The 12,954-nt window shown below is 34.6% G+C and overlaps 1 pseudogene; it reads left to right on the forward strand.

Moving 5' to 3' along the window:
- Positions 1-701: 701 nt before the first annotated feature.
- Positions 702-12,954, forward strand: LOC148587205 (TMV resistance protein N-like; annotated as a pseudogene).

A 12,954-nucleotide genomic window follows, 5' to 3' on the forward strand; every position in this document is an offset into this window, starting at 1 on the left:
TACTCCTATTGATTATTCATTTTTAAAAGTTTTTGGTTGTCCTGCTTATTGTCATGTGAATGATGGTAAGCTTGAGCCTAGGTCAAAGAAATGTATATTTCTAGGCTATGCGGATGGGGCGAAGGGATATAGATTGTGGTGTTTTGATCCTAAATCGCCTAAGTTTATAGTTAGTAGAGATGTTGTATTTGATGAATCTGTCATGCTTCACTCGAGAAAGGAGTCTATTGTTTCTGCAGGAAAGGAGCAGGGTTCTAGCAAGGAGGTGGAGGCCTCACAAAGGGTGCGAGATAACACTCAAGATCAGCTTGTTGCATATGTTCATGATTCTAGTTCTGATGATGATGATCTACAAGAAGAGCAAGAGACCAGCATTGCGGCTGGTGGATAGATGAGGCAAATTAGGCCACCTCAGAGATATGGCTATGTAGATTACTGTGGCAGAGGACACTGCAGTCCAGGAGCCTTCCACTTACTCAGAAGCTGTCACAAGTAGTGAGTCTACTCAATGGATTTTTGCCATGAATGAGGACATTGAATCTTTTCATAAGAACCAAACATGGGAATTGGTGAAATTGCCTAAAGGTGCTAAAACTGTTGGTTGCAATTGGATATTCAAGAAAAAGGAAGGAATCTCAGGTGTTGAAGATGCAAGGTTCAAAGCACGTTTGGTAGCAAAGGGGTATAGTCAGAGATAAGGTATGGACTTCAATGAAGTTTTCTCTCCTGTTGTGAGACATAGTTCTATTCGTGTTTTGCTTGCCATGGTTGCTCTAAATGATTTGGAACTTGAGCAACTTGATGTGAAAATTGCATTTCTGCATGGTGAGCTTGAGGAAACCATTTACATGCATCAGCCAGAGGGGTTCATTGTTGTCAGTTGAGGAGGTCGTTGTATGGCTTAAAACAATCTCCAAGACAGTGGTACAAGCGCTTTGATAGCTTTATGATCGAACATGGTTACATAAGAAGTAGCTATGACAGATGTGTGTATTACAGGCAATTGTCTGATGGTTCTTTTGTTTATTTGTTACTCTATGTGGATGACATGCTTATTGCTGCTAAAAGCATGTTGAAGATTAAGAGATTGAAATCTAAATTGAGTGATGAGTTTGAAATGAAGAATTTGGGTGCTGGGAAGAAAATCCTTGGTATAGAGATTCACAGGAATAGAAAAGCGGGAAAGTTGTACTTGTCACAAAAAAGTACATTGAGAAAGTACTTGAACGCTTTGGTATGCATAATTCTAAACCAATGAGTACTCCACTTGCAGCTCATTTCTGACTTTCAGCAGCGTCAGCGCCATAGAGTGAGGAGGAGGAGCAGTTCATGTTGCATGCTCTTTACTCTAGTGCAGTTGGAAGCATCATGTATGCTATGGTGTGCACTCGTTCAGATATTTCACAGGCAGTCAGTGTTGTTAGTCGTTACATGGCGAATCCGAGCAAGGTTCACTAGCAGGCAGTAAAATGGATACTCCGTTATTTACAGGGCACTACAGATGTTGGTTTAGTCTATGATAGAGGCAGTGGTATCAGTTCCAGTGTCACTGGTTATATTGATTTAGACTATGCTGGTGATTTGGATAAAAGAAGATCTCTGACAGGTTTTGTTTTCACTCTTTCGGGGGGTGCCATTAGTTGGAAAGCGACTTTACAGTCGATAGTTGCTTTGTCCTCTACGGAGGCAGAGTATATGGCAGCAGCAGAGGCAGTGAAAGAAGCAATTTGGCTTAGAGGTTTGGTTAGTGATCTGGGTTTGCAGCAGGATGAGACTATTGTATTTTGTGATAGTCAAAGCGCAATACATTTGACCAAAAATCAAATGTATCATGAGAGGACCAAACATATTGATGTCAGATATCATTTTCTTCGGGAGGTCGTGACACAAGGTGATATCATAGTGAAGAAAATTGCTAAGGCGGAAAATCCAGTAGACATGTTGACTAAGCCACTTCCAATCCTCAAGTTCAAGCATTGCTTGGGTTTGATTGGTGTTTGTCGTTTGTAATTACCCTTAGGGGTGTTGGAGGAGACGTCTTGAGGAGATTTGTGTTGAAGACTTGATGAAATTCAAGTCAAGGAGGAGATTTGTCAGATTATGTGACTTGAATTTATTCATCAACCTTACCATGGGCCCCAAAGCATTATGGCATCCCATACCTTTTGACTTGTATTTCTCTCACACATGTCCATTTTGCTTCTCCATTCATTAAGCTTCTTCTAGAAGCTTTGTGAAAAGGCCTTCTTGTTTTATTATTGAAGCCATTCGGTCATCAAGAGGGGAGAGGCAGCAACTTTAGCAAGGAAAAAGAGAGAAAGAAGAAAAGCAAAAGTTGTCGAGAGAGAGAGGCTTGTGCTGTAGAGGAAAAGAGATACTCCATTTTTCTTCATTTTGATCTAACTTTTGGAGTGCTGAAAAGCTTAGAGAATTTTAGAAAATATTTTTCTCTTTTGTATCTAATTCTCTTTTGAGTGAGATTAGGGTGTATTGGGGCTTTTGGGTTTGAGTGGTTTTGTTTGTACTACTCTTTGTACTCCACTATTTTGTTAGTAAATTTTTCCTGGATCGTCTCCACCGGTGGATGTAGGCTTGTTAAGCCGAACCACTTAAATCTTTGGGTCTTGTGTGGTTGTGTTATTTTTCTATTCTCCACTTTTCTACTTCTTTGGTAATCTTGGAATTTGCATTTGTCACAACAGTAACTGAGGAGGGAGGTGATAAGTACCAAAATAGTAATATTTTAGCCCTTAACTTATATTTGTTAATTTCTTTGTTTTGTTAGTTTGTGCTATTTTATTTCCTTTTTATATTTTCTTTGTTTTATAGGTTTTGGAAGAAAAGAAAAATTTTCCAGAAAATTTCATACTCTTCTAGAAGACCTAGAAGATATGATTAAGCTTAACCAATCATAATATGATGTGGTTAAGTTTAATCAAATAAAGGAAAAGATTACATCGGAATTTCTCAAATTTGAGTCAAAATTGGATTGGATTCAAATTTGGATTCTGCACATGTCTTGGTATTTTGACCATAACTTTCATCTCAAATATCCGATTGAGGTGATTCAAGTGGTATTGAAAATATAACTCAAGATGCTACAAATAATTGTGAAATATAATTTTCCTAATTCGGACTGTCGCTATGTCAAAATCATCTCGCAAGATAGGAACTAATTCTGGATGAATCCTATTCCGATTTGGACTTAGGTTTTCTTTATTCTAATTGGACTAGGACTTAAATCTCCGAATTTTCTAGGATTACTAGGCTTCTAGGACTCTCCTAAGCCCTATAAATAGACCTCCAAGCCTCATAATTCAATACACAATTTGAAGGAGACAACTTTGGGGAGAGGAATTGGAGGCTACTTCTAGGAGCGGTTTTCGGTTATTTCTTTACCTTTTCCTTTTCTTTTATTTTAATTATGTATAACTAACTTTTAAGGAGCGCTAGATTAAAGCCCTAATTATGTTTATTTAATATTTCAATATTGGCGCCCTTGTGATAATCATATTGTGTTGCTTAACTTGATTAATTCTCGTTTTCTTAAATTCCTCATATATATGTGATTGGCCATTATATGCATGTGATATGGATTAGTTAATAAATTAATTTGGATGATCGAGTCTTGGGTTTAATAAGAGTAATAAAAGAAATCCACCTCGAGTTCTTAGGTTAATCAACATAGGGAACTGGGAGTAGACACCCATGCCCTTGGCCTCACGTGTTTGTCAATTTTCACATATTTATGCTTTCTTAAAGAACAACTTAGTAGACACCCATGCTAAATCCTTTAAGAAATAAAAGAATTAGAGCAGACACTCATACCTAATTCGTTGCTTAGGGAAATCAATAGCTTAAGGAGTAGATACCTATACCCTTAAGTTGGCAAACATTAAGTATTCATAATATAATTGAATCATTGGCATATTGTTATATTATCTAAGTATGATTAGTTATAGATATCAAAGCCCTACCTTTACCTTATCTTTATCTTTATTTCTTTTCCTTAGTATCAATATCAATCTCGTGACAATTTTGATATTTTAATTACTTCTAAAACAAAATCAATTATCTCCATGGGATCGATCTCGTACTTGCTGCACTATACTCTCGTTTGATCTTATGCACTTGTGAGTAAAACGTACTAAATATTATCTTTTAATTTAGGTAATATTTGGCACAACAAGTTTCTGGCGCCGTTGCTGGGGATTGTTTGATTTTGTTTAAAATTATTTTCCTTAGTTTATTTTCGTTTTAATTTTTTCTCTTTTCCAAGTTTTTCCGCAGTTACTGTTCTGCCTCCGGAAGTGCTATCGAGCACCCATCTAGGGCGATCAAGCGCACCAGTGCGATTGAATGCACCTCATTGTGCGATCGATCGCACATCCGGACAGCAGCGCAGTTACTGCACTAATTATAAGATCTGATTTTTTTTTTCTTTTATTTCATGCAGGGTCAGTTGAGTCTGCATCTTCATAAGTTTTATTTTTAATTTTGTTTTTATTTTCCCTTTTAATTTTAACTTTTGTTATTTTATTTTTAATTTCACACATGTGGGGAGGCATCTGGCACCCCATGGACCATGTTAATTATGTCATGACCCTTATCACCATGTTAGAGAATGTCTTACAATGAGACAAATTTCTAACAAAATTAATGGGCATAAGAACACATCGTTCTCTAGATCGCAAAACGACAACTATCTTGATTCCTGCAACCCAACTTGGAGCCAACAGTCAAATTTCCCGTAGCGAGCTCAAGCTCTTAGAAATCATGCTCCACAATTTAATGAACTGCATCATCAATCATATCCGTAGTTCTATGATCAAATAGTTGCCATGCAGAAGACATAAAATATGATTGTGAACTCCATGACTACTCAGAACATATCTCCCATTCAGCCAGCCACCCAACTCCAGGTATGTGACATATGTTCTCATTCTGATCATTCTACTGAAACTTGTCTTTTGTATTCATCTACAAATCAGGAGCAAGAGTCAAAGCTGAATAAACTAGAGAGTATGGTACACACCCTGGTGACTTCGCAACAGCAATTTATGACTGATAAAAAACAAATCAATACTAGGGCCGATCAAGCCATTCAAAGACTGGAAGTACAAATGGGACAATTGGCCAGGGAGCTGAGTGCATCTCCCATCAATTGGCCTCAACAATACCAAGAAGAAGAGTGTCAAAGTTAGTTGATGGAAAACCCCAATGGACAATGCATGGGGGAAGAGTCCACCTACTATCATGTGCAAGCTGTCATACTGCGGAGTGAAGAGGTGGTTGAAAATCCAGTGGAAGAAGGGAAGGAGGAGCAAACCGAAGTTCCATAGGAGCCACATCAGGGAAAAGAAGAGAGCATTAAGCTTTTTTCAACATTAGCTCTTATTCCTGAAACACCAAGAGGTGAGGAGAGAAATATGTTAGAGCTACCACATGAGCAAATTGAGGACATCAAGATAGAAAAGCTCCCTAAGTTTTCTTCTTACTTTATTCCAGCTCATGATTCCCTACCGAATGAGAAACTGTTTGAGAAAACTCAAAGTGGTCCTCCCCAATCTATAAACACTCGGAAGCATCTTGCAATAGAAAGAATTCATTCCCTTTGGTGCAAGAGAAGAAAAGGCTTGGTGCTTCAAATTTAAAGTGCCACAGTTTGGCTAAAGACGTTAAAGTTAGCGCTCATGGGAGGCACCCCATAGTTTATCCTATTATTTTTCTATTTGTTTTTCAATTTATTTTTATGTTTGTCTTTAGTTTTGCTTTTGTTTCCTTTTTATTTGTTTAGTGTTTTATTTTTCAGGAACAAGTGTGCTTCAGTTTAAGTTTGGGGGTGTGCTATGAGCCATGCTATTCCAGACAGTTTCGTCCATATCCAGGGTAAATTCTTTCCATGTTATAAACACATTGAGGACAATGTGTAATTTAAGTTTGAGGGTATGGGAATACTTTACACGCACTTTGTCCCAGTTTTATTTTTTATTTTTATTTTTGTTGTTTGTGAATATATATATATATATATTAATGTTCGTCTTAAAATTTGTGATTTGATTCTCATTGGTGAGCTTAAAAATTTTGAACACATGGTCTGATAATAGGATTTTTTAGTTTGGTTACTTTCTTTTGGCATGTGAGAATTCACATGTTTGATCTGATCTTACACAAGCACATTAGCACATAATTTGTGAGGTATGACATGAAGTTTGATGTGTGTGTTTCTATGTCTTGTGTGAAACTGAATGATCTATTAGATGGATACTTTGGCATATATATATATATGTGTGTGTGTGTGTGTGTGTGTGTGTGTGTGATAAAAGGAAAAAAAAAAAAAAATCATTGATAAGCTTTTCACTAAGTAACCGGACCTCTTGCCTCATAGCATTGAGTATTCACGTCAAAAGGTGAAGAATTTTGATTTGGTTAATGTTATGGTTAAGTTGGTTTCGTAGTCTTTTTTACCCGAGTTAGTAAGTCCTCAGGGGTGTTTTACACCTAATGCCCTAAAACCACCTGATTTGGGAGTCATTGACTCAACACTCATTACATGGGTCAATTAGAAAGCTTAAGGGAACCAAATATTGCATAGCCTGACCAAAAAAAAAAAAAAAGGTTATGTCATAGATATTCATTCTAATAGGGATTTCAGTAAACTTTGAAATATTGGGACATTGCACATTAGAAATAATTGGAAGCTTCATATTTGTGTGTTAGCTCACCTTACACTGTTTTGAACTTGTGATGCCTTAGCCTGTCTTTTGTGAGTGATTAGACTTTAAAATTTCAATTCATTGTGAAGATGCAGTTTATCTTTTTAAGCTTGTTAATGAATAAAAATCATGGTTTTTAGTAATATCTTAATTTTTGGATAATATGAATTCTTGCATGATATTTGTGAGTAACATTCCTGGAAAACCCTTACGAGATTTCACTCGTCCTCTAGAGAATTTCTAGGAGTTTAAAAAGGCTTGTTGCATATGCTAAATACAATCGTACATCTACGAAAGATGAATTTATTTTTTTGTTTTCTGTTTTTCATTTTAGTTTTACTTTTGTATTGCTAAAAGACTAGCAATATGTAAGTTTAGAAGAGGCCATGCCTTTAGCCCCTCTAGTTGGTCCCCTATACGGACACTGACAAAGAAATATTTTATATGGGTGGTTGCAAAAAACTTTAGTGCTTCTTGATGCAAGAAAAGACTTGGGAATCATCCCGTGGAAATGGAAGACAAGAATGTGTGTTGAGTGGAGATGTCAGAGAAAGGAGTAGTGAGAGCAGAATGATGAGATTTATTTATTTATTTTCAATAGATAGGGCCATAGGGGCCCTTTGTACCAAAGAGTTCATCCAACACACTTCATGTTAGTCGGTTCAAGTGTTCAACTAACAACACCAAGGATGCCATGGTTTCCTCATCTGTTTAATTAATTTCTCCAATAAAAAGCATATGAGTGAAACTAAACAAAGAAATGTTATGCGTCTAAAAAAATAAATTCATGTTTTATAGTCCTATGTAATTTATTGTTTTAGAAAACAATTGCGTCACAAGGGTAAGTTTGAAATTTTATAAAAAATTCAAGGGATATAAAGGTCATTTAATCATGTTTAACTACGTTTAATGCTGAAAATTGACAGAGGGGGATACACTGTATCAAATTGAAAGTTCAGACGTGAAATTGAGAGTTTTTAAAATTTGGAGGTTTTTTCAAAATGCATAATAATTCAGAGATCCTATATGAAGTTTTCCATAATTTAAATGAGTAAGCAACTAATTTGTACAAAGAGAGCCTCTTTCTATCATATTTCCAACGAGTTACCCATGTACTTCATGACATATTTAACTATCAAACCAATTTAATTAAACAAAATTATGCATTAAATACTATTGGGCAAGAATTTTTTCTTTTATTATTATTTTTTTCAATTTAATTATATTATCGTTAACCACACCGAGTTAAAGACATGCCATTCAAGTTCTCATCTCTTAATACATCAACATCGGTTTCCCGCAATCCCAACAGGAAATAATATTCATAGCTAGATAGTGAACACACAATATTAACTATTTTATAAGGCCTGTTTGATAGTGAACACACAATATTAATATTCATAGGTAGATAGTGAACACACAATATTAACTATTTTATAAGGTCTGTTTGAGTGTACGTTTGAGGTGTTTAAAAATGCATTTAACACTCAAAAAATCTGCTTAAAAAAAAAATATATCCGTTTAGTATAAAAAAAATTGAAAGTACTTTTAAGTATCCAAAAAGCTCAAAAATTGTCAAAAACGACTTTGAAACTACAAGCCAAATTAGCCAATAATAAATGAATAAAGCACACAAAAACAAAATCTCATCGTTCCCCACACAACTATTTTTAAGGTTGAGGTTTGGAAAACTTACATTTAGAAATTTGGGTTTCTTTGCTGGTTTGCAATTATTGTTGAGTTATTTAATTAGTAATTTTAACTAAATAATAAATAATGATAATATTGTTTATTGATTATTAATGATATGACAGAAATCACGAACACGCCTCTTAATTAAATTTGTTAGATTTTAACAGAAATTTGTAAACCGCGTAAGAAAGAAATGTTAAGCAAACGTTTACTTCACACATCTTAACTTTAAGAAAAGGCTATATATATATATATATATATATATATATATATATGCAGAGATTGAGAGAATTAGGAAAGGCATCAACATAAGATTTCCATATCACAATTTTGACTATAAAACAAATGTTGCTAATTCCTAACCTTGGCATGAAATATGTTCAAGAATAGCACTCAAATTGCCATGACAAATAAAAAAACTCTCCCTCAATGTATGACTCAATACCAATAAGAAACTTTTACTGAAAAGGTTTTTCCTCCTCAAAAGTCAAGTAAACACACATGATGCATACATAAAAAACTCATATTTTCAAGCAATGGATAGCCCAAAATATCTCAAAATATTTAAAGTATACATGAGACTTGAAAAGACAAGAACATATTTTGTTTAACCCAAGCAAAGAAAAATGTTCCATTCAACTCATGTTTGTGTGTCGTGTGTGCTAGCCATCTATTGAGTAGAATTAACAATTTATAAGTTGAGGAGAACTCTCATCCAATACATTCCTCTTTTTTTTTTTCTTTTTTTTTTCCCTTTTCTTTTTTTTTTTTTAAAAAAAAGAGCACAAACTTGATATAGTGAAATAAATTCTTTTTGGAATATGATTTTTTTGATTTCTTGTTTCACAATTTTTCTTCATGAGAAGGTGTCTTTAAACAATTGGTGCTTACCACAAAAGGAGGAATTCGGGAATTTTTAAGCCCTAAGTTCAACTAGCGTATGGTCAATTTGAAAAATACAACTAGTCAAAATCCCTCATATAGTTACCTCACACAACTCATAGTTTAAACACAAAATAAGCTTAAATGTGCACAAAGTTTAAGCATAGGCAAAACGTAAGACATAAGCTTAGCATTAGGTAACCACAAAAAATAGTCCATTGAAACAATTTGATAACTCATGCATATTAAAAACATTCTAAGACACAAGGAATTAAATCCATGGAAGAAGCACGAGAAAATAATGGACTATCTAGGTGCAAAAGACAAAAGAAGGAAGAATGTAACCAAATCAAAATATTTTTGTCTTTTTTTAAAAAAAAAAAAAAAAAAAATTATTTATTTTTTTAATGCACACAAAAGGAAACAAATGCAAAACAAATAATAATAAAAAAAAAATGCAATGCAAAAAGAAAAGCAACAAGCTCTAAGATATGCAAGACAACCAATCCTAGGCATGTTATTGACTCACCTAACATAAGGTGAGATCACTACCACTCCCCCTCACAGGGTGAATGGTATCATCCTTCCTAACCCACACTTGAGTGATCTTAGGTCTAGGTTTATGGCTTTTTTTGAACTCATCTAACCTATATAGCACTCCTTTCATCATCATGACCAAACCCTCAGAATCTTTCTTAGAAAAGGAATTTTCACTTTTATGCACATGAGGTTTCAAATTAAAATAGTTGGGTCGAATGTGACCAACTTTTCCACAGTGATGACATGTAGGGACTGATGAGTACCAAATATTGCATATTTTGGCCATTTAATTTGCATTTGTTAATCATTTAGCTTTATTATTTTATGATTTTTGTGCTAGTTTTGGTGTCTTAGTGTTTTACAAGTTGCTATAGGAAAACTGGGGTTTAAATGTAGAAGATGCAAAAAAATTGAAGAAAGGCATTTCTGGAGCTGGGATCGAGCGCACCACACTAGCGCTCGAGCGCAGAAGCCTTACGCTCGAGCACATTTGCGCTCGAGCATGGATAGTAGTGCACGAGCGCACTCGCACCCAACACCAAGCGCTGCGCCGTAGGGAACCTGATGCTCGAGTGCAATCGAGCGCACCTAGTATGCGCTTAAGCGCACTCGTCCGACCTAGCAACACGGAAACCCTAGTATAATGTTATAAATACCATAGTTTTCTAGGGATACGCACCAAGGGGGCGCCGCTCAGTGTATTTTGTGTCTTTTTGACATTTTGTAGATCTAAAACGATTTCTCGTTGTAAGTTTCTTTGTTTTCATGAATTCAATTGGTGTTTTTATGCTTTTTGTAGTCATGAGAGGCTAGAATCTTCTACTAAGGTTGAAGATGAAGCCTCACCATTGATGAGTTTTCATATTTTCATGTAATTGTTCATGCAAATCCAATGTTTAAATGCAGCTCATATTCTATCTCAATTTGATTATTTGATTAAGTTCTTGTAATTGATTGTTCAGATTAATATTTGTGCCAAAGTTGGATATTCAATGTGTTTCATCCGACGGATACATTGCATGTTTCAATTTAAATTGGATATCCATTGTTTTTCGTTAATCAAACAGATACATTGGATGATTTTGGTTTAAGTTAGATATGCATTGTGATTTGTACAATGGATGGATTCATTGAATTTTTTTATTATTTTTTTTATTTTTATTTTTATTTTTATTTTTATTTTTTATGAAAAATAAAACATGCGTAGGATTTCATTGCTTGTCGGATGTATGAACAAAACATGAGAATATGTGCTTTGATTTGGTGAGGTGAATTTTGAAACCTTAGTGCTTTTTATCATTTGATTTATTCTATTTTTTTTTAATTCATAATTTTGCAATAAAATTCACATCAAATTTGGAACTAGGTTAAAATAGAATTGATTTAGATAGAAATTAGCTTTCATGAAAGAATTCCCTATGAATTTGACCTCGCACTTGCATAAACTCTATTGCAAACGACTCGTGCACTTGCGAGTACTTTTAAAACTCACAACAAGTTTTTAGTGCCATTGCCGGGGAATTGTTTTGTTAGTGAAAATTAATTTTTGTCTAAATTGATTTTATTTTTCTACTAGTTTAGTTAGAAGTTTTTGCTTTATTTTGCTTTTTGCAATTCTATTTTATTTTATTTATTTATGCTTGATTATCTAAAAAAAAAGGAGTGTTCTTGTGGTGTTTTTCGTTTTTGTTGCAATCTCTGTCAAAGGAACCAAACGAAGTACGCTCGAGCGCATAAATTTGTATTTCTATTGTTTTTTCTTGCTTAATTCCCACTATATATAATTATTTGCAACATGAGAATGCGTGTTACTAATCTTATTGTCTATTTCTCCAAGGATCAGAAATAGTGGAGGGTCTAATTCTAAATCCGTATATACTTGAAAATGTATATTTTAAAACAGAAGCATTTGCAAAGATGAAAAATTTAAGATTGCTCCAAATCAATGGTGCAAATCTCACAAGATGCTATAGACATCTTTTTGAAGGGTTAAGATGGCTTTGTTGGCATAGGTGTCCTTTAAAATTTCTCTTATCAAATTTTCATTTAGAGAACCTTGTTATCATTGACATACAAGATAGTAACGTCAAACAAGTTTGGAAGGAGATCAAAGCATAATAAATCTTACATTTCCTTTTATTTCTCCATTCTTGTTATATTTTTAAGTCAGGACTTTCTTTCTTCTATTTTAACGATTTTGTTTTGACAGATACTCAACAGGTTGAAAGTCCTTAATCTAAAAAATTCAAAATTTCTCACCAAGACACCAAACTTCTCACAAGTCCCAATTCTGGAGATACTAATACTTGAAGGTAGCACAAGTTTGGTTGAGCTTCATGCGTACATTGGAAATCTAGAAAGACTTGTTTTGCTGAATTTAGAAGGCTGCCATAACTTAAGGAATCTTCCAAGAAGTACTTCTAACTTGAAATCTCTTCAAATTCTTAACTTGTCTGTCTGCTTAAAACTTGATAAGCTACCAGAGCAATTGGAAAATATGATGGCTTTAATGGAAATGCATGCAGACAGAACTGCTATTATTCAACTCCCGACCTCCTTTGTTCTTTTGAAGAATCTCAAAACTGTGTAATTTTTAGGATGGAAAGGACAATCTTCAAAATCTTGGTTATCACGATTCTCATCGTGGATATCACCAAAAAGCTCAAATCCCATACATTTGCTCCCAGCTTCCATTTCTGGACTATGCTCTTTGACAAGGCTAGAACTCTACGACTGCAATCTGTCTGAAGATGGGTTTCCAATTGATCTTTGGTGTTTGTCTACACTCAAGTATTTGGATATACGAAGAAGCAATTTCCTTAATCTACCTCATTGCATCGGCCGCCTTCCTAAATTAACTAAATTGCTATTGAGTGAGTGCACGAGTCTTCAATCAATTTCAAAACTCCCCGCAATTTTAACGCTTTTGAATGCAATGGACTGCACATCATTAGAAACATTCCCAAATCTATCGATTTTGAAAAGTTCACGTCATGTTGACTTTGCAAATTGTCAAAAATTGGTTGAGATTCAGGGCTTGGAGAGTTCAGAAATTACACCACATATTTACATGGAGAATTACAACAACCTAGCATATCATTTTAGGTGGAGTCTTCTTTCGTAG

Source organism: Corylus avellana, chromosome 2 (assembly GCF_965113065.1).
Source record: "Corylus avellana chromosome 2, dhCorAvel1.hap1.2, whole genome shotgun sequence".
Lineage (NCBI taxonomy): Eukaryota > Viridiplantae > Streptophyta > Magnoliopsida > Fagales > Betulaceae > Corylus > Corylus avellana.